General features: G+C 42.5%; 2 long non-coding RNA genes across 2 annotated transcripts in view; one reads left to right on the top strand and one right to left on the bottom strand.

Moving 5' to 3' along the window:
* The window catches only part of LOC141113872 (uncharacterized), a 36,787-nt gene extending 25,926 nt beyond the window's left edge, over window positions 1–10,861 (top strand). Inside the window, exon 3 of the long non-coding RNA XR_012236822.1 lies at window positions 8,464–10,861. This is a non-coding gene — a long non-coding RNA (uncharacterized lncRNA). The remainder of the gene's footprint in view (window positions 1–8,463) is intronic.
* Window positions 8,126–21,023, bottom strand: part of LOC141113873 (uncharacterized) — a 235,118-nt gene continuing 222,220 nt past the window's right edge. The window contains exon 3 of the long non-coding RNA XR_012236823.1: window positions 8,126–14,806. This is a non-coding gene — a long non-coding RNA (uncharacterized lncRNA). The remainder of the gene's footprint in view (window positions 14,807–21,023) is intronic.

Below are 21,023 nucleotides of genomic sequence, written 5' to 3'. Positions count from 1 at the left end.
TGTCCCTTACATTGGTGATCAGTGAGAAGAATGTCCCTTACATTGGTGATCAGTGAGAAGAATGTCCCTTACATTGGTGATCAGTGAGAAGAATGTTCCTTACATTGGTGATCAGTGGGAAGAATGTCCCTTACATTGGTGATCAGTGAGAAGAATGTCCCTTACATTGGTGATCAGTGAGAAGAATGTCCCTTACATTGGTGATCAGTGAGAAGAATGTTCCTTACATTGGTGATCAGTGAGAAGAATGTTCCTTACATTGGTGATCAGTGAGAAGAATGTTCCTTACATTGGTAGTCAGTGAGAAGAATGTTCCTTACATTGGTGATCAGTGAGAAGAATGTTCCTTACATTGGTAGTCAGTGAGAAGATTGTTCCTTACATTGGTGATCAGTGAGAAGATTGTTCCTTACATTGGTGATCAGTGAGAAGAATGTTCCTTACATTGGTGATCAGTGAGAAGAATGTTCCTTACATTGGTAGTCAGTGAGAAGAATGTTCCTTACATTGGTGATCAGTGAGAAGAATGGTCCTTACATTGGTGATCAGTGAGAAGAATGTTCCTTACATTGGTAGTCAGTGAGAAGAATGTTCCTTACATTGGTGATCAGTGAGAAGAATGTTCCTTACATTGGTGATCAGTGGGAAGAATGTTCCTTACATTGGTGATCAGTGAGAAGAATGTTCCTTACATTGGTGATCAGTGAGAAGAATGTTCCTTACATTGGTGATCAGTGGGAAGAATGTTCCTTACATTGGTGATCAGTGGGAAGAATGTCCCTTACATTGGTGATCAGTGAGAAGAATATTCCTTACATTGGTGATCAGTGAGAAGAATGTTCCTTACATTGGTGATCGGTGGGAAGAATGTTCCTTACATTGGTGATCAGTGGGAAGAATGTCCCTTACATTGGTGATCAGTGGGAAGAATGTCTCTTACATTGGTGATCGGTTGTAAGAATGCCCCTTACGTCAGTGGTAAGAATGCCCCTTACATTGGTGGTCAGTGGGAAGAATGCCCCTTACATTGGTGATCATTGGAAAGAATTTCTCTTATGTTGGTGATCAGTGGGAAGAATGTCTTTTATGTTAGTGAATTCCCCTCTTACAGACAACTAAATGATTTTTGGTGTCATCCAGCTGGCTCTGCCAAGAGGCGTTGGGGCCCTGGAGCTATGCAAGCCCCATCAAGTGGGAGGTCAATCAGCCCTAGGAACCCCAAGCGTCATCTTGAGGTACCCTAGGGCTCCACAAAACCAAGGTTGAGAAATGCTGCTATACAGTGTGACTTGAGTGATAGCTCCTCTGGGTCTGCTGGGGCTGTCGACATCACATCCAAGATGGTGGCACTGAGCAGCAGTCTCAGGGCTTTTGGACGTCAACACAGTGAAGGATGTTACAGATAAATAACATGAAATGCACATATAAACTTATGGGAAGAGTGTTGCTAAAATGAAAAATTTGATGACAGGGTCTCTTTAAACATACAGGAACATGTACATATCAGTTACTCCTGTGCACAGGATCCCGTCCCTGTTGAGATGCTGCAATTCTGAGAATTTTTTAGATTGTTAGGACAACAAGAAAAAAAGAAAAATGTCTCATACTTACCGTAATTTACTTTTCCTGGTGCCTATCCATGGCAGCATACCTGTGACAAGCTCCGCCTTGGCTCTTCCCTCAGGACCAGTGACTATTATAAAGGAAAAGGATTAGTGCACTCCCAGCATTCTACGTAATATAGCATACCGAAGGTGGGATTGTATGCTGCCATGGCTAGGCACCAGGAAAAGAAAATTACGGTAAGTATGAAACAATTTTCTGTTTTCCTGGTGCCTCCATGGCAGCATACCTGTGACAAATAACTAGCTGAAATGGGTGGGATGATGCATAGTAAAAGATTTATTTGAAAAATAATTAAAAATAGCCAAATGCCGGCCTACATTTGCAGATGAGAAAGCTGCCGGGTCTACTCTGTAATGTCTCGTAAACGCATGTTGGGATGACAATTATGCTACCCTTTAGATCATTTTGATGGATACGTCTGCTCTGGCCGTCCAAGAAGCAGAAAACAACTGGGTGACATACAGCCCAACTGAAGAGGGGGTTCAGGTCCCCTATCCCTGTACACCTTCTTAACCAACTTGATTATCAATGAAACTATGGTACTAGACTAGGAGTCTGCAAACTATGGCTCCCCAGCTGCCGCAGAACCACATGTCCCTTGAGGTATTGTAAAGCTCTGATATTCACAGACATGACTAGACATCTTGGATACTGCAGTTCCGGAATGGCCGGAGGGCCCCCAGATGATGCTTCTTTGCCCCTGTCTTTTTTCTTTTTTTTTTTTTTTTTTTGGAGTATTACAAATAGGTTAGATGAAAGTCTGAAGGGAGTTGTGGCTTGAAGATAGTGTCTTAGTACCGAAGTAATATCGTCTTCATGAAGGTCAAAATTGGATCTGAAAAGATTGGCAGGGCCCAAGGCTCGGAGATAGTAGAGGAAGAGGAGAACTTAGGAATGAATCCATGTACTTTTCTAAGTTCCACTCTATCCTTGTACAAAAAATAATATTATTGTCTTCTGATCTTAGAGCCTGAAGTTCTGCTATTCCCCCACCCGATGTCATCGCCACAAAGAAAAATAGTTTCCAAGTGAGATTCCACAAGGATGCTGAATCAGATGGGGCAAAAGGCTTTTTGCATAAGGGCTCCAGAGTGATAGAGAGATCCCAAGTGGGAAAGATTTGTTTTAAAGGGTGGGCTTATCTTCTTGACTGTCTTGAAGAATTTGATCATTAACAGATCTTCGGCCCATCTCTTGTTGTCACAGCAGAGATTGCCACCAGCTGTACCTTTAAGTTGCTTAGTCCTAAATCAAGGTCTGCTTGCAGGAAGTCAAGGAGTTGGGAGGAAGAGGGTACATCAGGATTGAAGTTTTGCCGTTTGCGAAAAATCTAAACTTATTCCAAACCTTGTCACACGTATTGTTCATTGAAGGCTCCTGTGCTTTATGCAGAGTTGAAACAACTCTGGAGGAACATCTTAATGATTAAAGCATCTGTTTTAACATTCTAATGTGAAGGTTCAATCTGTGAGGATTCTGATGGGTGTGATGACTCGATCCCTTACCGGAGGCTTGACACTAATGCCGCGTACACACGAGCAGACTTTTCGACCGGACTGGTCTGACGGACCCAGTCCGGCGAACAATCCGAACGTGTGTGGGCTTCATCGGACCTTCAGCGGACTTTTCCAGTCGAAAATCTGACGGACTTTAGATTTGAAACATGCTTCAAATCTTTCCGACGGACTCGAGTCCGGTCGAAAAATCCGCTCGTCTGTATGCTAGTCCGACGGACGAAAACCAACGCTAGGGCAGCTATTGGCTACTGGCTATCAACTTCCTTATTTTAGTCCGGTCGTATGTCATCACGTACGAATCCGTCGGACTTTGGTGTGATCGTGTGTAGGCAAGTCCGTTCGTTCAAAAGTCAGTCGAAAGTCCGTCGGACCAGTCCGGTCAAAAAGTCCGCCCGTGTGTACGTGGCATAGGAAATATTGCCCTAAGGAATCATGGGTCTCCGAGCAAATACGACAGGACTGTTATCACCGTTTATTGTTGATATTGCAAGTCTCGAGAGAATTTTCGAGGTAGGAGGCCAGAGGAGGCCTAAATTAGATTGCATTCCCAAGGACTTGACAGGACATCTATTGCTTTTGCCCAAGGATGAGGTAGATGTGAAATAAACCTCTGCAGCTTGGTATTGCTTGCTGTAGCAAAAGAATGCAGTTCAGGAAAGGTCCACTGGCCCACAATCCAACTGAATAACTTCGGTTGTAGGGACCATTTGTTGGGATCCAGGAATCCTTGGGATAGGTGATCGGCGTCTGTGTTTAAGTGGGCTGGAAGATAGACTACTCTTAGGTCCTTCAGATTCTCCTCTGCCTTGGTGATGTATGTATGATATTGCAGCTCTATTGTCTATCCAAATCAGAACTGATTTGTCCTTGATCTGAGAGAGCAAATGCTGTTGATGCGAGATAAGCTGCCTAGATTTCCAGGATATTTGCGATGATGTCTGCCGCATTGAACACCCATCTTGAACCAACATCTGGTTGCAATGTGCCTCCTAGCCTATTGCATTGGCGTCTGTGGTAACTGTGGTCCAGAAGACGTGGCTTTACAGGCATCTCCCTCTTTGTCCACTAGTGCTGACCCCTGTGCATCAAAATTGTTTGATATATGGACTTGGATAGATGGTTTGCTCCGTTGCTTCAGGAATTCTAGCTAAACGGTGCCTGAGGTATCCATGTGTCCATCTGGATACAAAAAGACAATAATCCCTATTAAGTAGAGTTAGCTCAAGGCTGTTATGTAGGACCATGTCCTCACTTTCCTTACTTTCTGAATGATTGCCCACACTTTCTGAGATAGCAGGGACACTGTCCACTTTGCGGTGTTGAATAAGGCGCCTAAACTGGAGAAAAGATGACTCGTTTGATGATTTACCATCCAACCGTATCTTTATAGTGTAGGCCACAGCAACCTCCTGTGTTCCACTAACTGGGCTGGATCTTTCGATAAAAGGAGGATATCATCTGGTTAGTGAAAAGAACTGAGACCCAGCTCTCATAAAGAAGCTTGGATAGTGATCCGAGACCTCGTGAGGGCTCTGATGGAAGTGCAGGGCTCGAAGGGGAGACTCTGGAATTGTAGATGGGCCTGGTCGACCGAAAATCTCAGATACTTCTGTAACAGTTGTAGTATGGGTGCGTTCAAGCAAGCATCCCTGAATTCTCAGGTCTAATTCTGGAGTTCTGAGGAATCAAATCTGACTTTCCTCCTGTGACGCGGGAAATGGCTTTCTGTAACCCAGTGATTTACCATCAAAAAAAGGTATTTATACTAATTTTGTTTTGACACAGTGTCAGCTGCCCGTAGTTCTGACCACAGTACCCATATGGCTATCACAAGTAGTGACATTGATCTTGCGACGTAACGAATTGTATGCACCGCCCTCTCACCGGTGAAGTCTGCTGAGAGACATAATTCGTCCAAAGCCTTGACTATACTTTTTCCCTAGGAACATTTTGATGAATCATTGTTTCCATGTTTTTGTCCCATGCCCACAGGGCTTTGGATACAGATAAGGCAATTGCTGACTTCCAGGCGTTTACCCGCTATTAGGTTGGGGTCTATTCATTTGTCTAAAAGATCCTCAATTGCGGCTGAATTACCGATTGGTGAGATGAAATTCTTTGTTATACGAACCACTCCGGCAGACCGCCTGGCATTGCAGAATCTTGTTCTGACCGTGGATAAAGTTTTCCTAGGCAATTGAGAGGCAAACACAATCTTTTTAATTTTTTCCTTTCCTCTTCAACAAGGTCTCTGATATCATCCATCAGAGTAAGCCTATGTTTCCACTATTGCGACCTGAAAGTCGCACGATTTTAATGCGACTTGAAACAAAGCCTGTGTATTCTTGAGGTCTATGGACCTCAAGTCGCATCAAAGTGGGACCAAAGTAGTGCAGGGACTACTCTGAAGTCGCTGTGACTTAAAATCGCACAGATAAACAGAACTCATTGGAAATCATGGGGTACGACTTGTCATGTGACTTTGCAGTCCCAAGACAAGTCTCACTAGTGGAAACCGAGCTGAAAGAAGGAAACCTACTTCTTTAGAAATGGGAAGTGCATCTTTTGACTACTCAGATGTAGTGTTGGCTTTCTCCCAGCCAATAGCTGGCTTTACAGCCTGGACATAAGGCTGAACTTATAAAAAAGTTGTATTCCGAGGGCCGAGCTCTTCTGAGGTATCCTCAGGTGGCCCTTCCATCATCCAGATATCTAGGAGGGATAATTGCTGCGTGGTGAGAGGATTCTATCGAGGATGGGCCAGGAAGAGTTAACTTCTCTGGAGGAGATTGAGCTAATTGCTGCAATAGAACTGCTGTTGCCCGTTCCGCTATGTATCCCCTGATGTTCTTTGAGTAGGACAGCTTACCTGTTATGCCTCTGACTCTCTGTCTGCTGCATAGACTCTAAAACAGCTTTTGCAGACCAATTGGCTGGTAATGGGATGACCCCGCATGCTCGGCATTTAGGGATTTGAGAGTTGGTGAATGTGAAGAACTATGTCTTTTCACGGATGAACCCTCGCTGCGTGCATGGTATCCTGATCTGGTTGGAGCCTTCATAGGTTTGTTTATGTCACCTTGATGTCCACATGGACTTCTTCTGGTGTACAAGGCTGAAATACATAAACATACCAGCATAAGTGCTCCCTTTTTTTTTTTTTTTTACTCACCTGGACGACGGTCCCTACCTTAAATGTTGGAGAGGGTCTTGTTCGGGTGGCTTACTGCTTATTTTAGGCAACAGACAGAAAAAGCAGCTAGAGAAAGATAAAGGAGTTAGCGACTGGTATTTCAGCTGGAGCAAGGAAACGGTATTCCCGAGTAAAGGAGGCGAGGGTGAGTCGGTTTATGATTGGGCATATAATTGTGCCACATCCAATATTTACAAGAAATGAAACAAGATCCCCTGGTGGCAGACTTTTAAGGCACAAAATGGTTAAAAATTATTCTAATATGAAAAGTATTTATTGAAATATGAAAAATACACAACATTTAATAAAAGACATGTTTAAAGTGAACATTCCAGTATTGTCGTACAGAGCAGAATACATATGGCGAACTAATATTTCCTGTACCCAACGCGTTTCGGAGTGAAAGTATAATTCTCCATCTTCAGGGGTATAGTTTAAACAAGCAAATCAGTATTCTATATTAATTATTACACTATTATATTTTCTATTTTAATGCAGAATACTGATCAGTATTCTACATTATTACACTGTTCTATTTTAATGCAGAATACTGATCAGTATTCTACATTATTACACTGTTCTATTTTCTATTTTAATGTAGAATACTGATTTTCTTGTTTCATTTCCCGAGTAAAGAAAAAGAAAGAAATTACATTTACCGTTGGCGACAAACAGGGTCCCCTCCAGTGGCTCCCCACATAGGCAACCTCCTCAGATGACAACAGGCTGCCATGCTGAAAGCCCCCGGTAATAAACAATGGAGAGGGGAGGGGCATCTTGTGGAAGATACAACCCTCTAAATAAATGATTTTGACAAAAAAGGGAAAAAATTTTAAAATTGGCCCCTATTCAAGATGGCCACCACGACCTCAGGCCAGACAGTGCATGCACGGTGTTTCATCAGATTAGGTGACCCGTCAGAATTGGTAACGAAGGTGACGTTCCGTCGCTGCCATCTTGCTACACCCCGCACTCCTCCATAGTAGGGATACACTGAGAAGGGGGAAAGCGGACATCTTGGTCCACCCACCGGAGTTCTGCCTTTTACACTAATTTTTAACAGTAAACTGAGGTTATATAGTGAAATACAGCACTTAGAACTCCATCTGACTGGTTAGATGTTGAATTTTTTTAAAGCAGCTGCAAGCTTGCTCATCTCACAGGTTTGCTAATCTGACAGAAGTTCAACAAGAAGTTTTAAAATTCAACATCTAACCAGTCAGATGGAGTTCTAAGTGCTGTATTTCATTATATAACCTCAGTTTACTGTTAAAAATAAGTGTAAAATGCAAAACTCCGGTGGGCGTAACAAGATGTCAGCTTTCCATCTTCTCAGTGTATCCTTACTATGGAGGAGTGTAGGGTGTAACAAGATGGCGGCGACGAAACGTCACTTCCGTTAACAATTCTGACGGGTCGCCAAATCCGATGAAACAGCGGCCGGCGGCACTAGGACCTATGTGGCCCGGCCGACTCAGCCCGACCCACCGGTGCGATGTGCACGCCGCCCATTATAGTAACCAGGAATGAAGGTACAATATCACAAGGAGAGGAAGGTGGTGGGGGAGGAAGAAAGTGAAAAAGAGAGAGAGAGGAACGCAAAGAAAGGAAAGCGAGAGAGAACGGATGAGAGGAGGGAGAAATGGATGGCTAAGTGAAAAATAGATATATCTGCTTTCTCTGCTGCAGGCTTGAGCAAATTCCAGTATATAAATGCAGAGAGGAGCTCTTAGTTTAGGAGACAACTGCTGTCCCAAAAGACCCACAGAAGGGACTCCCTGTTCTTATCAGCGCATTTAGCTGCCCAAGAGTAGGGACTGCACCTGGCAGAGGCTTGAACCCAGCTGGAAGCTGCCGACTGCAGAGGTAGGGGATGTCCGACCACCATTCACTGACCATGAGTTATGAGGGAAAAAAAGGAGAATGCTGGGAGTGCACTAATCCTTTTCTTTTATAATATTCACTGGTCCTGAGGGAGGAGCCAAGGCAGAGCTTGTCACAGGTATGATGTCATGGAGGCACCAGGAAAGAAGATTGTCCTCCCCACCCTCTCCATAATGAATGTAACGTATATAAGATGGCTCAGGTTTGGGGATGGTCTGCTGACTTTCTTCTTCTTTCTTTCAGGTACCATTGGTGTTACTGGACAGAAGCTAGGAGGGGGATGTGATCACTGGATTGGTGATACTGGTGGGAAAAATCAATATCCAACAACCAAATCATCGTACCTTTTTATACAGAGCCACCAGCAAGGTCTTGTTTGTTGTGATTTATCCTAATTGGGGATAACGTCGCCCTCATAGGGGTTGAACCAGGTCTTCTCATCCAAGGATTCTAATACTGATGAGAGTCAATTCTGCTTGGTTCATGGTGCTTAAGGCTGTAAGACTTAAGCCTTATACACACGATCGGATTTTCCGAGAGGAAATGTGTGATGACAGGCTGTTGGCGGAAAATCCGACCGTGTGTATGCTCCATCGGGCAATCGTTGGCCAACAATTGTGTGGCCGTGTGTATGCAAGGCAAGTTTGGGCCAACGCCCCTCGGACAAAATTCCACAGTTTTGTTGGCCAACAATCTGATCGTGTGTACTGTAACGAGCCCCTTGCTCGCTCGGTTTCACTCTCCCGACACTCCTCTGCTGCTATAGAATCAGATTGCAGATCGCAACATCTGATTGCTCGGTCATCCAATGCTCCGGGATTAGAACTACAGCTATGTGCCGTTCTAACCCAGTTGTGATAGCTCAGAACAAACACCAGGCAGGCTGTATGTAAGTTCAACCAGGAATCTCTTTTATTGCAAAATACCGGCTCTTTTATACACTAAAAGTGGAGATGTATACCTCCAGCTCATATTACTCTGAACATACACCTGTGACCAGAAACCTAATTAACACGGGCTAATTAACTAATCCCTTTAGACAGCCTAGATGACACAGACATGACCTTTAGGCCAGACTGGCCATCTTGTAGCTCAGAAAACACAATCAACATAGACTCTTCTTCACACAATAGCAGAGTTAATTAACACAAACAACAATGGGGATCTAATGACTCTTAGATCCCATAGTAGACTTATTTACAATACACATTCTAGCAGGCAACAGACAGGTGGCTGGAATTGACATCAGCGTCTCCTAACAGTATTTGTCCCAGCATTATGAATCAGCCACTATTCCAAGCTTCATGACATGTACGAGACTTAAGATCGTTGGGTTTGTTTTAAGACTTAATAGAAGTTCAAGTAAACTTTATTAAAAACCTGAATAAAGGGCCACGACCAAAACCTGTCCACATTTCTATGTCTGGTGTTTCCTTATATCTGTTGGTTGGTCATATTGTGGTGGGGTGATGGTGGGAGCATAGAACCCCTGGATAAAACAAAGATAAGTGCCATTATGAATCAAGCATTGACACAAGGGCTGCATCTTTTTTATTGGGGAATGGGAGCCATCCCGTTGTGATGGTTGGGTTTTTACAAAACCGCTTTAAACAGGCCGCAATAGGCTGGTAAGAGGGGCTCCTGATCACGGCTCTCTGATTGGCTGCACAAGGTACAGGAAGGCCGAGGTACAGTGAGTGGGTCTGAAGCTCCTGGAAAGTGTTATCAATAGAGTTGACGGGGTGGAACATGCAGTTGTTTATATTGGATTGCCAGTCTTCCAACAATTTTGTAATTGACTTAACTCTGTCCTCAGCTTACATGTCCTTTGAGCTTCTGAAATAGGAGGCACTTAAGCCTCGTACACACGATCGGATTGTTGGCCAACAAAACCATGGAATTTTGTCCCAAACTTGTCTTGCCTACACACTGCCACAAAATTGTTGGCCAACAATTACGAACGTAGTGAGGTGCTACGTTGTTTTTCAGCTCTTTAGCACCACCCTTTGGGCTCCTTCTGCTTATTTCATGTTAGTAGAAGTTTGGTGAGTGTTGATTCATTTCGTGCTATTCAATTCGTTTCTGAATGACCGTTCGTCAACCAGCCATGTTGCGGAAATCGGAGGAGATAACGTGTTATTTATTATTGGTCTTGGAGTTATTGCTTTGACATTATTTTTTTTTAATAATGATTTGATTTGTTATATTTTCTATATTTTTAGATGCATAGAATGCACTTTTTGGTTAAGTTCTATTAGCAGATAGCATGTCTAATTTTATTTGTTTTCTTTTATTAATGCACAATAAAAAAATTGTGGAGAATAATACTTGGCTATATGTTTTACTTCAAATGACAGTTTGGGAGTCGCCAGTTACATTTAAAAAAATACAATGTAAAATTGACAAGGGACACCAACATAGTTGTATCTTTGATCTTAAAAACTACAGGATAATGGTGTTGTGGTAACTTGCCCAAATTAAAAGAAAAAAAAATATAATATTATTCTTGATATCACTAGAAAAAAAAAAGCCTTTGAAAATTCATTTGCAATAACTCCATCAGTATCACCAGAAAAGCAGCTTCATTATTATCCCATTAAAGAAGAAGAGAATTGTGCGCTGCATTTCCAGATTTCATAATTTGCCACGTCACGAGCGCTGGTTTACAAGACCGACCGCTTCCGGCTCGTCCTTGCTTCCGAGCATGCGTGTTTGTACTTTGGACTTTTGTCCGATGGACTTGTGTACACACGCTCGGAAAATCCGACAACACACATTTGAAAACCTGCTAGCCAACATTTGTTGGCGAAAAATCCGACAACAATTGTCCGATGGAGCGTACACACGGTCGGCTTTACCGACAACAGCCTGTCATCGAACATTTCCCATCAGAAAGTCCAATCGTGTGTACGGGGCTTTACCCTTCGGTGGTTGTAGAGCAGACTGAAGTTCTGTTCATTTTTTTTTTTTTTTTTGATGGTTGATTGGTTTATATTACTGAAACAGGAGAGTATCTATGCTTGAGCATTGGTGGTAGCTCAGACTGTGACTCTGACTGCTCTGCTGGTGACCTGAGTTCAAATCCCTCTAAGGGAAAGCCATGTGGGTGCTGCACAGCACCTGTACCCTCTGTTAGTGGAACAAAATGTTCCACCAGCAGGGGTTTCAGGTACTGTGCAGTACCTAGGGTTGGTAATAAATATATATATATAGAGAGAGAGAGAGAGAGAGAGAGAGAGAGAGAGAGAGAGAGAGAGAGAGAGAGAGAGAAAACTTAAGTCCCTACTTTTGGGATGGGCTGTCCCAAAAAAACATGGATTTTGTTGTCGGAATGTGCAATCGTGTGTATGGGGCATTTAGAATATTCTCCTCTATTCTAGATGGTGGGACTTGGCATGTTTCCTCTCTTTTAGCTCATACCCAATATATAGGAAATAGGATGGGAAAAATTTCTAGCAGATCCTTGTGTCTCAGGTAGTTGGTGCGCCTATATTGTCTGGAATGTTCTGCAGATGTGTGATGGAATCTCGGGGCTGGCACCTCATTATTTCCTTTGTATTGTACGATGTGGGTGATGACACTGAGAACCATCTGAATCAAGCATCTCCACCAGCCTGGTAGGTGGCTCTGAGGGTTAGAAACCAGCCACTAACCCAGCAGAGGTTTTGGAATTGCAGGTTCAAAACTCTGTTTCTCTTTATTTAGTTGCAGCAGATTAAAACCTGAACTATGAGAACGAACAGCTTGGTGTTTGAGTGCAGGTGATGGCTCAGACAGTAAGGACTCAGACTGGTGTGATGGAGACATGAGTTCTAATCCCACTGGTGGAGATTGGGGGGGGTTTCTATGTGCTGTGCAGTGTCTGGTCCCCCTGTTGGAGGAAGAGGGTAGTGGTAATGTTTCAAGCCCATTACTATGTCCCACCAGTAGGTGGGGTTAAGGTACTGTGTTGTACCTAGTGTGGCCCATATATTGGGGAATGGTTGTAAGAAAAATTGAAAATTTTTTGCTAAGTATAAGCTTTTGGAATGGGCTGCCCCAGTAAGACAGCCCATTCTATTTATATATGTTGCAGTAATGTCACAGACTGTGGACCGAAGAAGCAGGGGTGTCCACAACCTAATGTGATGCCCACACATGTTACGAGCCTGTGGGGGCCTGGGACTGGAGCAGACTGGTGGGTTGTCCATGGCCTCCAAGCTTTCTCTCAGGGATTTGAGCTCAAGTCTGCAGTGCTTCCATATACTTGCCCTCAGGGTCTACAGTGCTTTCATGGCATTGTCCTTGGAGTCTACAGCACTTTTATGGAACCGCCCCTGGGGTCTACTGTGTGCTTATGGATTTGAACTCGGGTTTACGGCGCCCTGGGTCAACGCTCTTATCCACTGAGCTACTTGCCTCTGCTCAGCTACTCCTATCCTCATTCTCCTACTCCAAGGGTAAAATGTCATCACATATTCCAACAGAAGAACTGAGATTCGAACCTGCAGGTTCAAAATCCCATCTGGGTTATAGGCTGTTTGGTAAACTCCTGAGCCATCCAACCCTTAGAAGTTTCTTTCTGCAAGACTTAGTGAATGAAATGTGATCAGTGACTCCTGCAAAGAGATTCGGACCTGCAACTCCAAAAACACCACTGATTCTGTGGCTGGCTGCTTAACCCCTGTGCCACAGCACAGCTCCGATTTGGGGATCAGCAGCCAGCCCCTAGAACATCAGTGCTTAGTAAATAAACTGTGATTCCTGAATTCCACAAATCATCTGTGATATTCATGCAACACTTGTAACAAGCTGTCTTACCCAGGTGGGTAAAAAGTGGGATTTAGAATATTTCTCCTTCCTATTGAAGATCTGGCTCTGGGGTTTAGCAGCAAGCTCTTTGACCATCAAGACTTAATAAATCAAATGACTGCTGACTTCTAATAATCTCATTATCAATAAGGCAAAGAAGATGATCTTCTGGAAGTTCAAGGATTCAAACCCAGGTCTCCTAAAGTATAACCAAATGAGCCATGAGCAGTAACTCATGGAGCCACTTCATCAACTGGTTTAATGGAGCTGATAACAGGTTATTTTGGTAGCTTCTACATCAGTGATCTCCAAACCACAGCCCTTTGATTGCTTTTATCCATCCCGGATACCAACCATGGGGCATAATTACCCCAGCTGACATCAATGAAGTGGCACAATTCTTCCCAGTGACTCCAACGATGACACAGAATTTCCAATTTCCAATTCCTCCCAATGACACCAAAGATGTTTTTCCCACAAATGTTAGGTACGTCTTTACTCCCAATGGCCACAGTCCACCCCTCCCCCCCCTAAGGTCTGAAGAACAGTAAACTGGCCCATTGTATAGGGGTCTATCATTCAGAATAAGTAACGGGACCAAATTGTTCTCTTCTCTTGAGGAACATAAGATGTTCACCAGCTAGAAGAGAGCATTACATGAGGGAAGAGGTCTTGAGGTACATCTCAAATTCCAACGGATGAATCGAAATTCAAACCTGCAGTTCCAAAACTTCATGTAGGTTATAGGCTGTTTGGTAAACTCCTAAGCCACACAACCCTTGAGATGTTGTTTCTGTAAATCAAGACTTAGTAAGTGAAATGTGATCAGTGACTCCTACAAATGTAAATAGATTTGAACCTGCAACTCCAAAATCACTGCTGATCCTTTGGCTGGCTGCTAAATCCCTGTGCCACAGCACAGCTCCGGTTTGGGGGTCCAGTAGCCAGCCCCTAGAACATCAGTGCTTAGTAAATTATGTCTTAGTAAGACTGTGATCCCTGAATTCCACAAATTATCTCTGATATTTATGCAACAATATTTGTAACGAGCTGTCTTAGGTGGGTAAAAAGTGGGTCTCAGAATATTTGTCCTTCCTATCGAGAATCTGGCTTTGGGGTTTAGCAGCAAGCTCCTTGACCATCAGGACCATGACTTCTATTAATCAATCTCATTATCAATAAGGCAAAGAAGATGATCTTCTGGAAGCTCTAGGATTTAAATCCAGGTCTCCTAATGTATAGCTAAATGAGCCATGAGCAGTAACTCATGGAGCCACTTCATCAACTCGCTTCCTTGACCTGATAATAGGTTATGTTGGTAGGTTCTACATCAGTGATCTCCAAACTGCAGCCCTTTGCTTGCTTTTATCTGGCCCTTGGGGCATTATTTCATCCACTGATACCAACAATGGGGCATAATTACTCCCGCTCAACCCAATGAAGTGGCACAATTCCTCCCTCTGACTCCATAAGATCCCCCAATGACACCAATGATCAGGCACAAGTCCTCCCAGTGACACCAAACTAGCCACTGTCCCGCCCCCCTAAAGTCCAAAGGACAGTAAACTGGCCCCTTTTATAGAAAGTTTGGAGACTCTGCTTCACATTCTACCTATCATTCAGAATAAGTAATGGGCCTAAATTGTTCATCCTTCTTGAGGAACATACGACGTTCACCAGCTAGAAGAGAGCATTACGTGAAGGAACAGATCTCCAGGCACTGGGACACTTGAGAAGTGAAGGCTCTTGTCCAGGGCCACAAGGCTTTCACTCAGAAGGAATGCTTGTCTTCATCCTATTTCAAAGGGAAAAACAAAAATAATTTTAAAAGTCCTCAGCAACGATATATAATATGTATGTAGTGCTCATATAAAGTGTTGAACTCTAGGAAGCTGGACACAATTAGGACGAATTTCAGTTCCATTGTATACGTGTTTCTTAGCCTCACACTAGCATAATGTGCATTTGTGACCGAGCCTGAACACCCATGGTGCACTTTTATGCCTCGTCGGCTCTATGGTCCTTAGCTAGGAGTGCGCTTACTGCACGCCACCCCCCCAGCTCAAGGATTGAGCCACCACTGTCAGTGCCCGGTCACCGTTTACCATCAGGAGCCGGTAGGAGGCCCATGGGACTGCCAACCACAACAATCACATGATCAGAAAGACCCCTCCGCCTTTCACCTTTAGAAATCCCTGCTAGGTCATCGGAAGCCTATAGCCAAAGTCTTTAACAACTTTATTTACCTGGAGGTGCTGCCAGTAAGGCCCGGTTCACACCTTTGCATTTTTTTTTAGTGTGTTTTGCAGAAACACACTACAGTCCATTTAACATGGTTTCCTATGGGACACGTTCACATCTGTGCGCTTTCAGCTGTAGTGTTTTTTTGGAAAGGATCAGGGACTTTTTTCCTGCAGCAGATTGCAATTTTGCTGCAATAGACTTCACTGGAACTGCAGCAAAAACGCAAGTGTTGCATTTTTATGCCTTTTTGATGTGTTTTTGGTGGGGTTTTTTTTTGGCCAATAGGATAATATGACAATTGTGGGTTAGGGTAAGGGTAAGGGCTAGGGTTAACTTTAAAAGCTAAGCCTAACCTTTAGGCCTTAACCCTAACATTTAGCATTTAACCCTAACCTGAACATTTAGCCCTTAACTCTAACCCTAACATTAAACCTTAACCCTAACATCTAACCCTAACTCTTAACCTTAACATTTAACCCTTAACCCGAACATTAAACCAAAACCCTTAAACCTAAATCTTAACCTTAATATTTAACCATAACCCTTAAAACTAAGATTTAGCCCTTAACCCTAATATTTAACCCTAACCATTTACCCAAACATTTAGCCCTCAACTCTAACCCTTACTCTTAACCTTAACATTTGACATTTAACCATAACCCTTGACCCTAACATCTAACCCCAACATTTAACCCTTAACAATTAGCCCTTAACCCTAACATTTAGCCCTTAACCCTAACATTTAACCCTTAACCCTAACATCTAACCTTAACCCTAAAAATTAGCCCTCAACTCTAACCCTTACTCTTAACCTTACCATTTGACATTTAACCATAACCCTTGACCCTAACATCTAACCCCAACATTTAACCCTTAACAATTAGCCCTTAACCCTAACATTTAGCCCTTAACGCTAACATTTAACCCTTAACCCTAACATCTAACCTTAACCCTAAAAATTAGCCCTCAACTCTAACCCTTACTCTTAACCTTACCATTTGACATTTAACCATAACCCTTGACCCTAACATCTAACCCTAACATTTAACCCTTAACAATTAGCTCTTAACCCTAACATTTAACCCTTAACCCTAACATCTAACCTTAACCCTAACATTTAGCCCTTAACTCTAACCCTTACTCTTAAGCCTTAACATTTGACATTTAACCATCACCCTTGACCCCAACATCTAACCCTAACGTTTAACATTTAACCGTTAACCCTAAAATTTAGGCCCTTAACCCTAACATTTAATTCTAACATCTAACCCTAACATTTAACCCTTAACCCTAACATTTAACCCTAACTCGTAACCTTAATATTTAACCCTAACCCTTAACCCTAACATTTGACACGAGCCCTAGCATTTACCCCAACCTTAGCCCCTAACCATAACATTTAATGCAAATCCTAACCCACAACTGTCATGCGTTCCTATTGGCAACCCCCCCCCAAAAAAAATCATAAAAAACGCGTGTTTATAAACACAAAATGCACCAAACACGCATCAACTGCAACATGCATATTGGTGAACCTAGCCCAATAGAACCTTCTTGTTGCGGCAGACAATGCCAAGACACTCTTAGCAACACTCACCTTCAGTTGGCCATTGGCTGCCTATCAGGACTGCAGGCGGCATAAGCAGTCAACATAGTAAGCCCAACGAACAATTTAAGGAGTTTCAACAACAGGCTGACAACAACGCTGCTAATAGCACTATCAGCCTCCACAGGAATTGCAGCTACTGGCAGGATCTCCAGGGAAGACATTTGGTAACAGATAAGAAAAAACTGCTTGCAGGGAGTTATAAAGCCGAAGATCCTAAAAACAGATAATGGGTTTCCATCCACTTTAATAGAGTGACTGACATATCACCACCCTCCTGAGGATTATCCCACCCATATCTTCACCACCCTCCTGAGGACTATCCCAGACATATCCTCACCACCCTCCTGAGGACTATCCCACTCGTATCCTCACCACCCTCCCGAGGACTATCCCACCCGTATCCTCACCTTCCTCCCAAGTACTATCCCACCCGTATCCTCACCACCCTCCTGAGAACTATCCCACCCATATTCTCACCATCCTCCTGAGTACTATCCCACCCATATTCTCACCACCCTCCTGAGAACTATCCCACCCATATTCTCACCACCCTCCTGAGAACTATCCCACCCATATTCTCACCATCCTCCTGAGTACTATCCCACCCGTATCCTCATCATCCTCCTGAGGATTATACCACCTGTATCCTTACCATTCTCCTGAGGACTATCCCACCCGTATCCTCACCACCCTCCTGAGGACTATACCACCCGTATCCTCACCATCCTCCTGAGGATTATCCCATCCGTATCTTCACCATTCTCCTGAGGACTATCCCATCCGTATCCTCAACACCCTCCCAAGGTCTATCCCACCCGTATCCTCACCTTACTCCTGATTACTATCCCACCCATATCCTCACCACCCTCCCGAGGACTATCCCACCCGTATTCTCACCATCCTCCTGAGTACTATCCCACCCGTATCCTCACCACCCTCCTGAGGCAATCTGAGAGAGCCAACAGGATCCATGAGATCTGAGCAGAATCCACCCTCCGCCCACATGTATTTTTTATGTAGAACTTCAGGCAAAACTTTTGTTTTCTCATTTTGGAGAGAGTGAAGAAGGGTTATAACCCCTGTCCCCTTTGGGGACACTTCCTTTCACTTCCTGTCTCAAAGACAAAACAGGAAGTGAGAGGAAATCCCTCCAAAGTGAGGGAATCCCCGGGGTGTCACTAGAATTCATGTGCCCATTGGAAGATTTCCCTTCTATTCCTGTTCTGGGGACAGCCCAAAATGTGTGATTTTCTTAAAGAAGACAAATAAAAGAGGGTGAATTTCCCTAATGGGGGCTCAGACAGCAATAATAAATTTGATACATTTGATAGTTGTCTTTGCAACAGGAGATCCTGGAAATTAATAATCCCTGGTGATCCCGCCATGAAGATCCTTGTTCAGGCGCTTCCTGTTATAGGGTAACAACGCTCTTCAGCTGTGCTCCTGCGTTGTCACCCTGTCACTCTGGATTCCGATGACGGCTAGAAGAACTTGTTCCAACGTGTTATGCAGGAAATTTGGTGATTTGCCAGAAGTCCTGTGTGTGAGGGGCCAACCGAACCTGGAGGGCCCCCCAGAATCTAATTCCGGCCCCGGTCACACAGGCTTTCAATGGAGAGGACAAGTGGCCATTTCAACACACATAACTCAGGCGTGGTCTACTGTAGACATGTGCGGTTCTTTCGTTCTGAATTGAAATTCGGACAAACCTATTGTTATTCTGAAGTTCAGATGTATCCAAATTTCTAAATTACATGAGTAACTAATTTAAACATATCAGAAATAATGAAACAAAATTTCAGATGAAATTCAAATAGTTTTCTAATCGAATTCAAACAGTTTTCGAATAGTTTTGGAGTTCAAATTTCCGAAGAGAATAGTACAAAATAGAAAATAAAGGAATAGAATAGAAAAGAATTGAATATAACAGAAACAAATAGAATAGAATAGAATAGGAATAAAACAGAATAGAATAGAAAAAAGAATTGAAAATACAAGATCAGAATAAAATTGTATAGAAAATAAAAGTAATAGAATAGAATAAAATAGGAACAACCATCTTCTGAAATTCGAATAAATTTGAATTAGAATACAATAGAAAAGAATAGAATAGAAAATCAAATAAAAAAATAGGAAGGAATAGAAAATCAAATAATAAAATAGGAAGGAATAGAAAACAAAATAATAAAATAGGAAAGAAAAGAATAGAAAATCAAATAAAAAAATAGAAAAGAATAAAATAGAAAATCAAATAAAAAATAGGAAGGAAAAGAATAGAAAATTAAAATAAAATAGAAAATAATAGAATAGAAAATCAAATAGAATAGAAAATCAAATAATAAAATAGAAAATAATAGAACAATAGATTAGAAAAGAATAAAAAAAAAAAGGAAAAATAGAATAGAATAGAAAATCTAATAATAAAACAGAAAAGGATTGAATAGAACAATAGAATAGAGTTAAAAATAAAATAGAAAATAATAGATTCGAAAATCAAATAGGATAGAATATCAAATAATAAAATAGAAAAGAATAGAATAGAAAATCAAATAAAATAGAAAAGAATAGAACAATAGAATAGAATAGAATAGAATAGAATAAAAAAAATCTAATAAAATAGAAAAGAATAGAATAGAAAATCTAATAATAAAATAGAAAAGAATAGAATGGAAAATCAAATAAAAAATAGGAAAGAATAGAAAATCAAATAATAAAATAGGAAAGAAAAGAATAGAAAATTAAAATAAAATAGAAAATAATAGAACAATAGATTAGAACAGAATAAAAAAAAAAAGGAAAAATAGATTAGAATACAAAATCTAATAATAAAATAGAAAATAATTGAACAGAATAATAGAATAGAGTTAAAAATAAAATAAAATAGAAAATATTAGATGCGAAAATCAAATAGGATAGAATATCAAATAATAAAATAGAAAAGAATAGAATAGAAAATCTAATAATAAAATAGAAAAGAATAGAATGGAAAATAAAAAAATAAAATAGAAAATAATAGAATAGAATAAACTATAGAATAGAATAAAAAGAATATAACAATATAACTGTTTTCCAAAATTCGAATTTTGAATATAATAGAAAAGAATAGAACAGAAAATAATAGAATAGAATAGAAAAGACAATAGAATAGAATGGAATGGAATAAAAAGAATAAAACCATCTTTCAAATTTCAAATGGAATTCGAATCAATTAAAATTTTCCAAATTCGACCGAATTTGGAAAATTCAAATTCAAATAAGCAAAACGAGTTCTGAAAACAAATTGAAGTAAACAAATGTATGTAAATAACGAATTGAAACTAAACAAATGTTTTCATTCTCCACATGTCTAATCTACTGTTGTCCCCATCAGAAAACCTGAGAAAAGCATTGCAGCCCTCACTGGAGTGCATGTAGACAGGAAGTAGCTGCAAAGAAGCTGCAGGAGATCGGCATCACTAAGAGGAAACAAAGGATGAAAAAAGAGTGGCAATTATATTTAGAAAGGCGATTATTTATGATACGCGCTGCTTGAAAAAAACTAAATGGCAATCACCAAACCTCATGCAGACCATGCAGGGTGGTGGAGCCGCGGGCGCATGCAGAGTGGTGGAGCTGCAGGCACATGCAGGGTGGAGGAGCCACGGGCACATGCAGGGTGGTGCAGCCTCGGGTGCATGCAGGGTGGTGGAGCCGCGGGCACATGCAGGGTGGTGCAGCCTTGGGCGCATGCAGAGTGGTGGAGACGCAGGCACATGCAGGGTGGAGGAGCTGCGGGCGCATGTAGGGTGGTGGAGCCGCGGGCACATGCAGGGTGGTGCAGCCGTGGGCACATGCAGGGTGGTGGAGCCACGGGCACATGCAGGGTGGTGGAGCCACGGGCACATGCAGGGTGGTGGAGCCGCGGGCACATGCAGGGTGGTGCAGCCGCGGGCACATGCAGGGTGGTGGAGCCACGGGCACATGCAGGGTGGTGGAGCTTTGGGCACATGCAGGGTGGTGCAGCCGCGGGCACATGCAGGGTGGTGCAGTCGCGGGCACATGCAGGGTGGTGCAGTCGCGGGCACATGCAGGGTGGTGCAGTCGCGGGCACATGCAGGGTGGTGGAGCCGCGGGCACATGCAGGGTGGTGGAGCCACGGGCACATGCAGGGTGGTGCAGC

The sequence above is a fragment of the Aquarana catesbeiana genome, linkage group LG12, assembly GCF_042186555.1.
Source record: "Aquarana catesbeiana isolate 2022-GZ linkage group LG12, ASM4218655v1, whole genome shotgun sequence".
NCBI lineage: Eukaryota > Metazoa > Chordata > Amphibia > Anura > Ranidae > Aquarana > Aquarana catesbeiana.
The sequence above is the reverse complement of the archived record's forward strand: the minus strand, read 5'-3'. Positions and strand labels throughout refer to the sequence as shown.